The sequence below is a fragment of the Cnephaeus nilssonii genome (genome assembly GCF_951640355.1).
Source record: "Cnephaeus nilssonii genome assembly, chromosome: 5".
NCBI classification, from domain to species: domain Eukaryota; kingdom Metazoa; phylum Chordata; class Mammalia; order Chiroptera; family Vespertilionidae; genus Cnephaeus; species Cnephaeus nilssonii.
In genome coordinates this window covers 31,126,878-31,143,317 of record NC_137076.1, presented here as the reverse complement: position 1 = coordinate 31,143,317, position 16,440 = coordinate 31,126,878, and the positions used below count along the sequence as shown (strand labels likewise).

The 16,440-nt window shown below is 50.3% G+C and overlaps 1 long non-coding RNA gene across 1 annotated transcript; it reads left to right on the top strand.

Moving 5' to 3' along the window:
- The first annotated feature begins 1,085 nt into the window (after positions 1-1,085).
- On the top strand, positions 1,086-10,341 carry LOC307099747. Its single transcript, XR_013813553.1, has 3 exons — positions 1,086-1,306; positions 2,848-2,957; positions 10,003-10,341. It is a non-coding gene; the product is annotated as an uncharacterized lncRNA (long non-coding RNA).
- Positions 10,342-16,440: the final 6,099 nt, after the last annotated feature.

Below are 16,440 nucleotides of genomic sequence, written 5' to 3'. Positions count from 1 at the left end.
AGCAATTATTCATTGCTTATCTGAAATTCAAATTTAACTGGTGTCCTGTATGTTTTCTGGCAACCCTACGAAGGGGTGACAGTAAGCATCTTTGTCCCCCATTTGGTTAATCCTCACCTGAGGATATTTTTTCCACTGATTTTTAGAGAGAGTGGGAGAGACAGAAAGAGAGAAACATTGATGTGAGAGAGAGACATCGATTGGTTCCTCTTGCACGTGGGGCCAGGGAATCCAGCCTGCAACCGAGGTACTTGCCCTCAACCAGAAATGAACCCGGGACTCTTCAGTCCTCGGGCTGATACTCTATCCACTGAGCCAAACCAGTGAGGGCTGTCTCCCAACATTTAAAAAAAAAAAAAAGGCACCAGTTTGGTGTGTGTGCAAGTGCAAGCAGGCTGGGGTGTGTATGTGTGTCTGTGCATGTTCAGAGAGGCACAGCCTGGGTCTGTGTAGGACAAACCCTGTGCATCAGTGGGAGTGGGATGAAGGTGTGGGGGCCATGCACCTACTTGGTATATGCACATGTGAAAGCTGGGGGTGCCCATGCGTGGATCTGGGTGCTGTGGGGCTGATACCATTGCAGTTTCCTCATAAACCTGTGCCTTTGAGGGGAGGGTCACTCTCTTCTCTGCTCAGAGCCTGGCTCCTGAGGCTCAGAATGTTACAGGGCTGGCCCTCAAGCACTGAGCTGCTGTGGGAGAAGCCCAGATCTCAACCCAAATTCTAAGCTAGAATCAGGGTATTAGAATCAGGGTCAGCCCTAGAGGCTGTGGTGGCTGCGGGTATGGGGGGCAGGAGTCAGTCCTGGGTTGGCATCCAGCCTGGCCTGCACTCCCTGTGCATGTTCCCACCTGTGTGGACCCCCCAGTGACAGAAACCACAAGCCCCAGGAGGTCCCCATATAAACGAGGGTCACAGGCTGGGGCCTCTGGCAGTGGGCCATGAGGCAGGAACATCTGATGCAAGTGGCTGTAAGTGTCCCTTCCTGCTGGCTGACTCATGGCTCACTCCATTCCAGTGGCTCAGCAGTCCTGGGGACGGAGCCAGGGCCCCAGTCCTCCTTGAGGGTGTAGGGGGTAGGGCAGGGAAAAAGGAAAGCAGGGGTGGGCGTGGCCAGGAGCTACCAGCTGTGGGTGTCTCTGCAGCCTTGGGGCCCACCCCACTGTGATAGGGGATAGTACTGCCCAAGTCCTGCCTCCCAGGGGTCAGTCACTAAAAGTCCCAAAGGCCATCACTCTGCCCGGTGACTGAGGATGGGGCACTTGGCTTATCATCGCTTCTCCACCACATCCAAGGCGACACCCAGGTGACTCTTGGGGGAGCCAGGTTTCCTGTTCCCAGCTCCCAAATGGTGACCTGGGGCATCATGTACAAGTGCCCTAGTTTTTTTAGTTTTTTTTAAAATTGAGTTTAGAGAGGAAGTGGCAGGGGGGAAGGGAAGGGAGGAAGTGAGGGGGGAGGGAGGGAGAGAGGAAAACATTGATTTGTTGTTCCACTTATTTATGCATTCATTGATTGCTTCTTGTATGTGCCCTGATGGGAGATCCAACCTGCAACCTTGGCATGCCAGGACAGTGCTCTAACCAACTGAGCTACCCAGCCAGGGCAAAGTACCCTAGTTTTGAAGAGAGTAGGGGGCTTTCATGGCATAGTATGGACCCTAGGAGGGGCACAGTCGGAGGAGGATAGAGAGAAGGGGCAGGGTATGGCTGGATGGATGTTGGGGGCCAGAGAGGAAAAGGGAGGTGGATGTGGGGGAAGCCCTGTGCCTGACCAGGCCACACTACTAAGCTCGCCTGCTCCCAAATCATCTTGTCTGGAATCCAAGGGCCTTTCCCTACTGGCTGACTCCAGGTGTAGTTAAGTTAGGGGCCACCTCCTGGCGGGAGCTCCCTGCCTGGCCCGGAGTAGCACTGAGTGTTACATGTGCTAATGACACTCCTCCTAGGGCCAGGCAGAGGGCAGAGCTAGCTCCATGCTTCAGAAAGCTCAGTCACACCCTGGGGTCCGCAGAATAACAGCCCCCAGAGACATCGCCTTCTCAGTCCCTGTACCTGCGGGTGTGCCACTTCATGAGATAGAGGGAGGGACTTTGCAGGTGGGATGATTAGTCAAGACTCTGACATGTGGCTGATCCTGGATTGCCTGGGAGCCCAGTGTCATCACAAGGTCTTCATAAGAGGGAGGCAGCAGGGTCAGAGTCAGAGAGATGGAAGAGGTAGCATTGCTGGCTGTGCAATCAGAGGAAGGGACCATGGGGCAGAGATGCGGTGCCACTAGAAGCTGGAAAAGTCCAGAAAAGGCTCTCCCTGGAACCTTGGGAAGGACTAGCCCCGACCACACCTGGGTTTAGCCCCATGAGGTCCATTTTGGATTTCTGGCCTCCAGAATTGTCACAGAATAAATGTCTAAGGAAGTCCCCAAATCCGTGGTAATTTGTTACAGCTGCCCTAGGAGGCTCATATGGGCACTAACCCGGGCGCATCCCAGAGTTCTCATTTTGCAGATGAGCAAAAACGAGGTGACTCCAGCCAGGCCTGGGGGGGGGGGGGGGGGAAGAGGCAAACCTGGCTTCTCGGCCAGGTCCCGTGATGGGACAGGAGAGAGGGGCGACTTGTCCAGGGGACAGGAGAACCCTGGAAGCCTGGACTGCTGAGCCTCAGTTTCCGCCACGGAGGCCTCTTGTGGCCTGAGGTGGCGGGTTCCTCTTGACCACAGGCCGGTGCAGGAACCAGGCTCCAGGAATGTCCTCTCCCAGGGTTGAATTTGCTTGTGCTGCTAAAAGCTCGAGCCGATCTGCTGCCAGGCGTGTGACCCGGCGCCTCTGAACCCTCCCGCCCTCTGCAGCCCGACGCCCGCGGCGCCCAGCCCGTCCCTGGAACCCCAGCCAGGCATGCCATTCCCGAGGCGCCTCCTCTTCATCCACGATGCGGGGCCTCTCATCCGGCCACTCTGAGGTAACAGGCGGCGAGGAGCGCCAGCGTGGGGCGCCGTGGACTCCGGAGACCGGGCCACCCTAGGGACCCCAGGCGGTCGAGCCTGTGCTCAGACTCCGGCCCAGGGCCAACTCTGCCTCGCCGCTGGAGCGGTTGCCAGGGCAACGCGTTTACGTCAAAGAAAGTGGCGCAGTGCCCGGGCTTTCAGGGAGTAGGAGGCGGAGTCTTGGCGCTGGGCCAATAGGATTTCAGGGACCTAGGAAAGTGGCGTGGCCTTGGCTTGCGCTTCAGCCAATGGGATTGTTATTGTCTAGGCAGCGAGAGTAGAGCCGCACCCCTTTTAAAGGGACCGCACGCATCTTTTTGCGGTCTGGCTACTACTTCCTAGTTCAGGGTGGCAGGCACAGCCTGCAGTATGGGGTATGCAGAGCGGTTCCGGCTCTCCCTGAGCCTCAGTTTCCGCCAGATGCGCATAGCAGGGGCATGGAGGCAACGCCTTCAGAGCCTGTGGCTTCCCTGAAGGGTGCCCCTGCATTTATGTGGCGCCACAGTATGCAACTGGACCCTATGCAGCAACCGCCCACTCTCCCTGGGGGTCACCACGTCCCGAGGTTGTAGTGCCCTGAGATTGTAACGCGAGCGCGTACCACAGAAGGCCACACGGCAGGTGGGGGCCGGATTTGTTCCCCAGGCCTGGGCTCCTACGCCTACCCCTCTTCCCGAGCGCCGGGAAACATCCCTTACAGGGACCCTTACCCACCTGGAGGGGCAGAGAGGTTGGTTCCACCGGGTCTCAGGTCTCAATGCCTGGCACTATCCCCACAGGGTGGGGTGGTAATGAGGACCTGGACCCTGTGGATTCTGGGGGGCAGTGACCATAGCCACAACGTCCCCCCACTATGGACAGACCCTCCTCACCCCTCTCCTGCCCCCTCCGTGTCTCAATCCTGGACTGCCTCCTGGGGTGGCCCTTGGGGGCATGGAGATTGCCTGAGGCCAGGACCCTTGCCAAGGCTAGCCTCAAGGAATAGGGCCGGCATCTGGAGGGGAGGCAGGGCCCAGAGATTTGGGGAGGAGGAGGGCGATTACCCTGGTAGGGTTCCTGGTCCATAGCAGGTTTTGAGATGTGGCCCCAGCTTCCCCCCTGGTGGCCCTACTTCCTGCCCCCCCCCATCACCCTCCACCCCAGCACCTTTGGATGCCACTATCCTGGGGTGTCCTGCTTGGATCCTGTTCCCTTGTTCCTTATGTCCATGATGTAAGACTAGCTTTAGGGAAACTGGGTTGGGGGCATTTGGGAACTCTTAGTATAATTTTGCAACTTTTCTGTAAGTTTAAAACTAGTTCAATATAAAGTAAAATGAAAGAGAGAGCACACACCTAATGTTAAGTAATTTCTAAACATTGTTGTGTGTCCCCACTCCCGCTGACCCATAAAATAGGACCATCACAGCCCTGCATGCAGCTGGACATGCCTCCCAGGTGGCACGGCCTGCAGCTCTCCTAAAAGCAGTCTTCCTGCTTCCCACCAGGTGTGCTGGGAAGGGCTGGCTTTGGTCTAGGAGGGCCGTGGGCTGTCACTGGTCTCCACACTCCGCCTGGGCCCAGGGCCCGTGGGAAGCTTTCCCATGTATCCAGCGTTCTTTGGGGTTTGTGGAGATACTCCGGGGGTGGGCTGTGAAGATGGGGGAGGGACCACCTGCCAAGGATGTGGCACCTCTAGAAGCTGGGAAAAGCAAGAAAAAGATTCCCCCCTGGAACGTCCAGGAAGAAGCAGCCCGGCCACACCTGGATTTTAGCCTTTTGCGGACACCTGGCCTCCAGATGCGAGGTGATAAAAGTCTGTGGTTTTAAGCCACCACGTTTTGGTGATTTGTCACAGCAGCCCTAGGAAATCACCGTGCTGTCTCTCCAGGCTGATCCTAAGGGATGATGGTGCATAGGTCTTCTGTTGCTGCTTCGACCTACATAGGCATGGCTCCTCGGCAGCTTTTGGGGACTGGACTGATGGATGAAGGTGCTCATTTGACAGAAGGTGAAATGGGTCCACCCTCTCTGGGCCTTTCCTAAAGGACTCCTAGTGGAAAGCTTGTTCTTTCTTGGCCTGGCTGGGTGCTCAGAACACATGATGGCCCCCAGAGCTGAACCAGAGGAACAGGCAGAAAGATATGCTCCCGCACATGGGTCAGACGGTGGGGGGAACACAGAGGTTCCAAAAGATGCAGGGTGTCTGCAGGGACACTGGGCTTGGGGCCACCTTCCTGCATCATGGCTGACAGGGACCATGTTGTGGTGTCCCAGGCAGTCTCAGGGCCCATCTATCTTTCACTGAAGTCAAGACCAGATTCTAGCCCTAGCCGGTTTGGCTCAGTGGATAGACCATTGGACTGCGAATCAAAGGGTCCCAGGTTCTATTCCAGTCAAGGAAACATATCTCAGTTGCAGGCTCCTCCCCAGCTTGGGCCCTGGTCCGGTGCATGCAGGAGGTAACCAATTGATGTGTTTCTCTCACATAGATATTTCTGTCTTTCCCTCTCTTTTCCACTCCCTTTAAAAAAAAAAAAAGTCAACGGAAAAATATCCTTGGATGAGGATTTAAAAAAAAAGACCAGAGCCCCGGGAGGCAGAAGGTTCCAGCAACTTTGTCAATCAGCACTGGGGACCTGTGCTGGGGGCTCATGGGTGAGCATGCTTGACCCCAACTTCCGTTTCCAACAATGCGTTGCAGGGCGTTCAGGGTCACCAGTGTGAAACTCAGGTCAACCCTGGCATGTGATAGGAACTCAGACCTTTGAGGCCAGCAACAGGGCCACGGTGACCTTGCTGGCCTGGGTGCAGGGACGGGCTTCCACCTCGTCTGTTTCTAGCTGTTTTGCAGTGCAGCGACCTTTCTGGGAGCAGAAGTCCCGCCCAGTGGGAGGGGCAGAGCGTGGCAACTGATTTGTTTTTCATCCACTGTCTTTGGTTTGGAAAGAAGGCCAGAGAGCTCCAGAAATATCTAGGAACACTCTCCTCTCCCTCACCCCCCTCCTCTGCCCTGGGTGGTGACTGGCGCTAGCATCAGAAGGTCAGCAGAAGTGCTGTGTAAACAGGGCTGCGAAACACAGCTCCTGGCACAAAGGCACAACACTCTGCACGTGACTGGGGACAGCCAGAGGCTGCAATGACCTACCAAATGGATGCACAGACAAGCACAAGAGCTCACCCACACACGGGAGTATTACTCAGCCATGAAAAGGAGGGAAGCACGGACACTCACGACAACCTGGATGGACCTTGCACACATGACGCTCAGTGAGAGAAGCCAGACATAAAAAGCCACTCCGTGTGTGAGTCCATTTCTGTGGAATGTCCAGAACAGGCACATCCACAGAGACAGGACGTGGGTTCGTGGTTGTCAGGGGCTGAAGAGGAGCTGGGTGGATGGATGACTGCAGATGGGACCAGGGCTTCTTTCAGGGTGGTGAGACTGTTCTGGCACCAGATGGAGGTGGTGATTGTAGGACGCTGAAGGCACCAGATGCCCCTGCGATGTGCACTATAAATGGGCGAATTGTGCAGCTTGTCAGTGAGATCCCAATGAAGATGTTTAACCAGTGAGCCCAGCAGGGTGGAGGCTCGCGACTGTGTGTGGTGCAGAGGAGCTTGATGGTGCCATTGGGGCACGAGGAGAAACTACTGTCCTATTGACCAAGACTGGACACAAAACAAATCACACAGTACAGCGCCTAGCACATCCTGGCCCGGAGAGGTTATGAAGGAGAGAATCTGTGTGAACCGAAGAAGGGAACCAGTGGGGATCCCTGAGAGTCTGCAACATGTAGACCAAGACCTGCACGCCAAGACTGCGTGCACTCAGACTGCACTTTCAAGAGAAGGATCAACACTGGGAAACAAGGCATTTAAGGAAACGCCTGCTTCTCACTCACAAGAAGTTTCAGGAGAATGAACTGTGCGTGAGAGAGAGCATGTGTTCAAAGGTAGCCCAAACTCTGCCCAGGGGCAGGCTGGGAAGGCACCAACACCCTGTGCCAGGAAAGTCCCCAGAGCCTTTGCACCTGGTGACATGTCTGGTGACATCTGTGTTTGTCACAGTGGCATCAGTGGGTTGGTCTAGGGATGCTGCTCAGTATCCCATAGGGCTGAGGCTACAGAATAATCCAGCCCCAGGGCCAGCAGTGCCAGGTGGGGAACTGGTCTAGAGAGACTCTGAAGCAGAGCAGGAAGAATCATCAAGAATGTTCCAGCACACAAGGAGGCATCCATCGGACTGTCGGGCCTCAGAGGGAGGATAGGGGAGGGTGGGGGGAGGGGGGAGAGGTCAACCAAAGGACTTGTGTGCATGCATATGAGCCTAACCAATGGTTAAGTTCAACAGGGGGTTGGGGCATCCGTGGGGAGGGGTGTGGGATGGGAATGGGGGGATGAGGACAAATATGTGACACCTTAATCAATAAAGAAATTAAAAAAAAAAAAAGAATGTTCCAGCAGCACTGTCTCTACAAGCGAGTAACTCCAACTGCTTTCATGTCTTTAAATAGCCACCTGATTGCTGTTCCTGTCACATAAGGAAGCAGGACCTGTGACTCAGGGAGTGTCACTTCCACTTAGTGAGACAAAGTCGGACAGTTGTCAGGTGGTCATGTCCTTGTGTGGTCCCCTCCCCTGACTCGCTTCTGACCAATGAGTGGGGCCATAGTCACATCAGCTGTGATGCCCTTCTGGCCCACTTTCTCTCGCTGGCTCTGCTGAAGCAAGTGGTCATGTTGGGGCGGCCCACATAGCAGCCAGCAAGAAACTGAGGCCCTCAGGCCTGCACCTGCCGGGAGCTGAATCCTGCCAACAGGCCCAGGACTTGGAAGTGGACCCATCCCCAGCTGAGCCTCTGGGTGAGATCCCAGCCCTGCTGACACCTTTACTGCAGCCTGAGCAGGGCATTTCTGACCCACGGAAACTGAGATAGCAAACATGTGTTGTCTTTTTTTTTTTTTTTTTTTTAATGTAAAGAGGGTTTTATTTGCAGGGGAGCAGGACTCTAATCAAACAAGCCAAATCCCATGTCATCATCTGACTCCTCCTCCTTCTCGTTTTGTTCTCTGCTGCAGCTGGGGCAGAAGCAGCAGCGGGAGCTGCGGACCCTGGTGTGGCAGAGCCGGCCACTGACCTGCCAGCAGGATCTCTGTCCAGCTTGCCAATACCCTGGGTGATGGCATCTTTGTTGTTTTTTCCATTCAGCTCACTGATGACCCTGTTGAGCTGGTAGTTGACGGCGTCGATGCCCATGCTATCCAGGATCTTCTTTTTTAAATTTAATTTATTTTTATTATTTTTTAAAAATATATTTTTATTGATTTCAGAGAGGAAGGGAGATGGAGAGAGAGGTAGAAACATCAATGATGAGAGAGAGCCATTGATCGGCTGCCTCCTGCACACCCCACATTGGAGCCTGCAACCTGGGTACGTGCCCTTGGCCGGAATCGAACCTGAGACCCTTCAGTCCGCAGGCTGATGCTCTATCTGTTGAGCCAAACCGGCTAGGGCATATCCAGGATCTTCTTGATGTATTTGGTGCTGGGGGAGGCATTGCCCCTGAGGGTGGCCAGGAGGTAGAAAACAGCTTAGCCCATCTCGGTGGCAGCAGCCAGTGTATTGTCTTGAGTGGTTTTGTCTGTGATCATTTATTATGTAGTAGCCCACGAATACAGTTCCTTTCTGATTAATAACTAATAGTTAATACAGCTACTCTTTTTATTATTATTATTTATTTATTTTTAAATTCTTTATTGTTCAAAGTATTACGTATAGTATTACATATGTCTCCTTTTTCCCCCATTGACCTCTCCCCAGCCACCCCCACCCCCCAGCACATGCCCTCACCCTCCTAGTGTCTGCGTCCATTGGTTATGCTTATATGCATGCTTACAAGTCCTTTGGCTGATCTCTTACCCCCACCTCCACCCTCCCCTGCCTTCCCTCTGAAGTTTGACAGTCTGTTCCAAGCATCTCTAAAACAGCTACTCTTAAAGACACAGAAGTGCAATGTCCATATTACACACAGGAAGTTGATGTTTAGAGTTTATGTTTCTTGTTAGGTGTTCTGACCCTACAGCCAGGACTCTTCCCTTGAACTCTGTTTGGGCTGTCCTCTCTCTCCAGGGGTATCCAAGAGAAGGCTTTGAACTTGCCTATGGCTGAGAGTTATTTGATCCTGCCTATTAATCTCTAGTTTTCCTGCATTCTGCCTGTACAATGTTTGGTTTTTATGTGGTTGGTTTTTTTTTTTTTTTTTTGAATTTGACATTTTTCATGGAGTTGAATGTGTACAATCAATTAAAAAAGAAAATCAATTTCCACAAATGTTTTTATGATATTCTGGCAGAAAAAGAGTTTCTCTAGTTGTCGAGTAAGAAATTTTAAAAATAGTCACTAAATAAACCTTAATGAATTACCTATATGTGAAATATTATTTTAATTTAAATTATGTATTAATTTAATATATACACAAATTATCTGAAATAAAAAATATATATATATACATATATATATATATATTTTTTTTTTCTTTCAGAGAGGAAGGGAGGAGAGAGAGACAGAAACATCAATAATGAGAGAGAATCATTGATAGGCTGTCTCCTGCATGCCCCACACTGGGGATTGAGCCTGCAACCCAGGCATGTGCCCCGACCAGGAATCGAACTGTGACCTCCTGGCTCATAGGTCGATGCTCAACCACTAAGCCATGCTTTAAAATTTTTTTAAAGCAGGTGGTAGGCTGCCTTTAGCCAACCCTGATCCATGACTGCGGCATTTGGTTTTCCGGGAACCAGTCTTGTGTTATGCTGTGAAATAACATCATTGCTGTTTTCTGGGCTTCCTTTCTTTTGTAGGTACTGTTTTCCTGTCTTTGTCCCTCAGTTAATCTAAAACTGTTTGACATTTTACTAGTGGTTAAATATATATGCTATTAAACTTAATTTGGCCAATTGTCATCATCTATGAAACAGTATCTACTAATTACTAATTCTGATGATAAAAGGTGACCACATTCAATTAATGTCATCTGCAGGTGTGAGCCTCAGCCTAGCAAATGCAGGAGGATCAACTTAACATTCAGAAAAGAAGCCAGTTACAAAATCCATGGCGAGATCAAGAGATTTCCTACCTGCTCCAGACATAACCATCCGGAAAGTACAATGGGGAGAAAGGCGTCATGGTTGCATAGTTGCAGCCCAAAATAACTAAGAAGTAACTTTAAAAGGAACATGCAGCCGTGGCCGGGGAGCTCAGTTGGTTGGAGCGTCGTCCCCATATGGCAAGGCTGTGGGTTCAATCCCCCAGACAGGGCACATATAAGAATCAACCAATGAATTTATCAAGTAGAACAACAAATTTGATGCCTCTCTTTCTCTCCCTTTCTCTCTCTGAAGTCAATCAATAAAAAATAAAAAGACACGGGCGGATGTGAAATGTCAAGAACAGGCACGTCTTCAGAGACAGGAAGTGGGTTCCTGCTTGCCAGGGGCTGGGGGAGGGGTGTGAGTGACTACTGAGAAGGACAAGGCTTCTTTTTGGGGTGATGAGAATGTTCTAGAATTTGATGGCAATGGTTGCACAATTTGGGGAATGTACTAAAAATTACTCAGTTGTTCACTCTAAAATAGTGAATTTTATGGCATGGGACTTATAGCTCAATTTAAAAAATTATATGAGTGCCCTAGCCAGCTTGGCTCAGTGGATAGAGCTTCAGCCTGAGGACTGAAGGGTCCCAGGTTCGATTCTGGCCAAGGGCACATGCCTGGGTTGTAGCTTGATCCCCAGTGGGGGGTGTGCAGGAGACAGCGGATCAATGATTCTCTCTCATCATTGATGTTTCTATCGCTCTCTTCTTCTCTCTTCCTCTCTGAAACCAATAAATAAATACATATATATTTTAAAAATTATATGAGAAAAAAAATAAAGTAATTCTAAAGTTCACCTGGACTATGAACTAAATGCAATTCTAAGTATAATAATACTGTTACTCCCCTACGTATAATATTACTATGCTAAGTATTTAGAATAGTTGAGAAAATACAAAAACAATAATAATAACAAGGAACTTATATTGCCAGATATTACAATTACTCTAACTCTGTAAAAAGTACATTAAAACTGGAGCCCAGTCTGTGTGGCTCAGTGGTTGAGCTCTGACCTATGAACCAGGAGGTCACGGTTAGATTCCTGGTCAGGCCACATGCCTGGGTTGTGGGTTCGATCCCCAGTAGGGGATGTGCAAGAGGCAGCCAATCAATGAGTCTCTCTCATTGTTGATATTTCTATTATCTCTCTCTCCCTCTCCCTTCCTCTCTGAAATCAATAAAAAAAATTTTTTTTAAAAAAAAGGAAATGCTTTGCACACAGAACGCCCTGGGATCCACTAACTTGGTTCTCCTGGAAAAAGAGAATTAGAGGTGAGCCCTAGGGTCACGGGTTCAATTTCTGGTCCAGGACACATACATTGGTTGTAGGTTCAATCCCCACACCCTGTTGAGGCAATCAGTCAGTGTGTCTCTTTCACGTGGATGTTTCTCTCTCTCTCCAAAAATCAATGAAAAATGTCCTCACTCCTTGAGTAAGGATTAAAAAATAAATAAATTAGAGGTGAGCTTCTGAAAGACTCCCTGAGAGTCACTCGTCCCAACAGGACAGTTCATCCCAAAACTTGTCCTACCAGGAGAGATAATGGGGGGCAGGTACTGGTGCCTGGGAATCTAGTCATACAGGTAGTGGTAGAAGGAACCAGCAGTGTTCAGCTTGGACGAGACTAGCTGGCCCTGTACCCTCCTGGCTAATACCCAACGGTCTATCATTTTGGAGTGGCTGTGGATAGACAAAGAATGGGACAAAGAATGGCAGAACAAGGCAGAGGGCAGCCTCTTATATATCTAAGAGATGTTCTTCCAGAAACTCAAGAACTCAGTGGGGCCATCCTAGAAGATCTGGAGCCCCCCGTTACTGAAAGTTTCCGCACCAGGGTGGGCATTGTCCTAGACCCTGCTGTTCAGCAGGGCAGCCTCTAGCTGCATGTGCCTGCTTAAATTCTAATTAAAGATTATTCCTCAGTCCTTCCCTTCACAGTAGCCCCTGCCGGTGGGGTCTTTTTTTCTTTCTTTCTTTCTTTTTCTAAATATATTTTTATTGACTTCAGAGAGGAAGGGAGAAGGAGAGAGAGTTAGAAATATCAATGATGAGAGAGAATCATTGATCAGCTGCCTCCTGCACTCTCCCTACTTGGGATCGAGCTCACAACCCGGGCATGTGCCCTGACCAGGAATTGAACTGTAACCTCCTGGTTCATAGGTTGACGCTCAACCACTGAGCCACGCCAGCTGGGTCTTGATAGTCGCCCATTTCCACCATGGCAGGAGGCTTTTAGCCCGCAGCAATGCTTCTAAAAGCAATTCCTGAGTCAGAATGAATGTCAAGATAGAGACGGAATCCCTGCCAGTTCATAAAAACTGATGGTTAAGTCCTGGAATTTGATGACTGGTCCTCATTTTGATTTCCAAATGGAGAGGGGGCACGGGGTCATGGAAGGGAAACAAGTCAGTGTGACGTGGGGGAGTGACACTGTGGAAGGCTGGGCGATCTGGAGAAGCCCAGACATACATATACACACTTGCCTCTCAGTTGAGAACCATGCATTTTATGGATGCCCCATAGCTTAACGAATCCCCTCATAGTTGTAGCCATTGTGTTATAGCTACAATTACTATTCCCCTAGTCCAGTGGTCGGCAAACCGCGGCTCTCGAGCCACATGCGGCTCTTTGGCCCCTTGAGTGTGGCTCTTCCACAAAATACCACAGCCTGGGCGAGTCTATTTTGAAGAAGTGGCGTTAGAAGAAGTTTAAGTTTAAAAAATTTGGCTCTCAAAAGAAATTTCAATCGTTGTACTGTTGATATTTGGCTCCATTGACTAATGAGTTTGCCAACCACTGCTAGTCAAATCTTTATAAATATCCCTAATTATTGCCATAGGTAAACCGCCAATATTGGTGTTGGTGTCAGAGGGATTTACCTTGGAAGGATTTTTTTTTTTAAAACATCGATCAGCTGCTTCCTGCACACCCCCTACTGGGGATGTGCCAGCAACCAAGGTACATGCCCTTGACCGGAATCGAACCTGGGACCCTTCAGTCCGCAGGCCGATGTTCTATCCACTGAGCCAAACCGGCTAGGGCGGAAGGATGTTTTGATGGGTTGTATAGGACCCTGCAGCTAGGAGGTACCAATTATCACGTCCATGGACATGTTTCCTGGTTTCTATTTCCCCACATCCTTCTCCCCACACTGTATATTAGGCCTTGTGTCATTTATCAATTTGATAGGACAAATCCTCACTGCAGTAATGCATTGTTGACCACTTATATTGCCAATTCACATCATTGGGGAGTGGTCTTTTCTTATTGGTTAGCTAAATTCTTTATATATGGGCTTATGTTTTTATATACTTATTTATAAAAGCTTTTCTATACATATAATTTATCATATATATTACATAAATTTCTCCTGGTTTCTTGTTTGTCTTTAAGAACACTGATATACTTTTTCCTTTTTTTTACATTTTTGGTCACTCTTTTCCCTGATGGTTTCTACTCTTGGTGATAAACTTATAGACTTGGGGTGGGGAAGACCTTTATGTAAATATTCTCCTTCATTTTCTTCTTATTGTCCATGGTTTTCTTTCATTTATATTAAACAAGAAACTAGAGAGTTTAATTTTCATGTATGGTGTGAGGTAAGGCTCTATGGAAATTTTGATTTTGTTCAATAACAAGTGAAGCCCCATTCCAGCACCATACAATGCTTCTGCACAGATCAGAAGGCTACTTATTTAAAATGTATTTTTATTGATTTCAGAAAGGGAGAGGGAGGGAGAGATAGAAACATCAATGATGAGAATCGTTGATCATCTGCGCAAAGCATTTCTTCCTAGAGGGTGTATGACTTTCCTAAGACTGCTGTAACCAATGACCACAAATTCAGTGACTTAAATAATCTAAGTTTATTCCCTTAGAGTCCAACATGGGTTACATGGGGCTAAACTCAGGGGTGGGCAGGGCTGGTTCTTCTGGAGGCTCCAGGGAGAATTGCTTCAGGCCTTTTCCAGCTTCTAGATGCACCACATCCCTGGCTTGTGGCTCCTTCCTCCCTCGTCAAAGGCAGCAGCTCAGCCTCTTCCATCTCTGACTCTACCTTCCTGCCTCCTCTTATAAGGACCCTGTGATGACATTGCCCCACCCTCCCCTGGGGAATCCAGGGTCATCCCCATCTCAGATCATTCTATCTGGGAAGTCCCTTTACCACGTGGGGTGACATGTCCACAGGTCCCTGAACTGGGATGGGGGCTGTTGAAATAACAATAACAGCTCCCAAATTCTTTCACTGGTCCTGGAAATTACCGAGGGTAAATCAAAGGGTAAGGAGACAATGGCTTCTTTAGAAGGTATTTCCAAGCAACGTGGAATCAATTCACTCTGAAGAGAAGCACCTCCCTTCCCACGGTGCCAGCACGCCCTCTGGGGGCCGGAAGCCACACTGGGCTCGCAGGTTCTTTGCTGCCAGCCCACCCCATGGCTCCGCGAGGCCCATGGCGTCCATTAGGGGCCTCTTCCCCACCAGCTCCCACTCCAGGAGCACGGCCTGCAAGCCCCCTTGCAAAACACCAAATCCCATTGGCCCCGAAATCATGACACTTTACATTTGAAAGGGGCCCCTGAGAGTAAGATGTCTGCTCCCATTTTTCACTTATGAAAGAAAAGTTTGTGTCACTTTGTCCTGTGTCCAAGGTTGCAGGCCTCGTTAATAATGGCTGGAATGGGCCCCAGTCAGTTTGGCTCAGTGGATAGAGCATCGGCCTGCAGATTGAAGGGTCCCAGGTTCGATTCCAGCCAAGGGCACATGCCTGGGTTGTGGGCTCAATCCCCAGTAGAGGGCGTGCAGGAGGCAGCCGATCAGTGATTCTCATCATTGATGTTTCTCTCTCTCTCTCCCTCTTTCTCTCTGAAATCAATAAAAATATTTTAAAAAATAATAATGGCTGGAACAGGAACATCCCTCTGTTCCCTCTCAACCATTCTTCTGCACTCAGTCCAATGTTTTCTGGAAACTTCTCTCACATGGCAAAAAGCCAAAGAGTTAAAATTACATTGGGTAGGTGGGAGAAGTAATTTAGACAAGAACACAAAGCCTACCTTCCCTATGGCATTCTTCAACCTGTTTTTGACATTTTTACCCTAATAGCCCCACCCTGCACCCCACGAAATTCTAACCCACCCACATTCTGTGCATTTGTTTATCTGTTGGGGTGCTTTGGTGGGCCACAAGCCTTGTGACATTTATTTCGCCACTTCGGGATGAGAGCCCCCGGTGACAATGACAGCGATGTGCCCTGACACCAAGCCCCCTGCCAGGAAAACAGAAATGACAGCCAGCAGCAGCGGGTATGAAAATGACAATTTATTCTGACGTTCGTGTGGGAATACCCACAGGCACGAGAGGGGAGGGGACCCTTCCTGCCCAGAGTCCCCGCTACCTCCCCAGCCTGGCCTGGCCGAGGGGAGAAACCGGTGGAGGCCTGGGAGGGGACACAGTGGTTCTGGTGTTTGGTTGTGGTTTTGTATTTCAAAGGAGCTACATTCGACTGGATGGTTTTCCTTCAAGACCTGTGTTCCCGGGGATCTGAGAGCTCGACCCGGTGGTATCCAGGACGAGGCGGAGGTTGTGTTAATTGCACTTGTTTGGTGTTGGGAGATGGTGCCCCTCTCTCTGTGGGCGTCCCAGACACCTAGAGGTCCTCAGAGGTGGGTGTGGTTGGGTGGGAAGGGCTGCCATGGGAAAGGCCACTGTTGTGCCCTGAGGGCAGGATTGAGATGCAGGGAGCCTGGAGCTGGGGCAGCACGTGACTTCCTGAGGTCACTTCCATGCCTGGCCATATGCCCCAGTGTTCTTCGGGGAGACAATGCTGGGACTCGGGTCGCCTGGCCACGAAGGGCCACACCAAGGGTTTCATATAAAGGGCAGGCACCTGAAGAAAGGCCAAGTTCAGAGACCCCAAATCCAGGACAGGTTCTGTGGGAAGGTCATCTGGGTTATTCATAATGGAGGGATATTTGTCTAGAGGGGAGGTGAGTTCATTATCCTATATAATAAAAGGCTAATATGCAAACTGACCAAATGGCAGAACAACCCATTGCTATGACACGCACTGACCACCAGGGGGCAGATGCTCAACGTAGGAGCTGCCCCCTGGTGGTCAGTGTGCTCCCACAGGGGGAGTGCGGCTCAGCCAGAAGTCAGGCTCACAGCTGGCGAGCGCAGCGGAGGTGGCGGGAGCCTCTCCCACCTCCGCAACAGCGCTAAGGATGTTCGACTGCCCCAAGTGCTCCTGGACTGTGAGAGGGCGCAGGATGGGCTGAGGGGACCACCCCCCACCCCCCAGTGCATGAATTTCATGCACCGGGC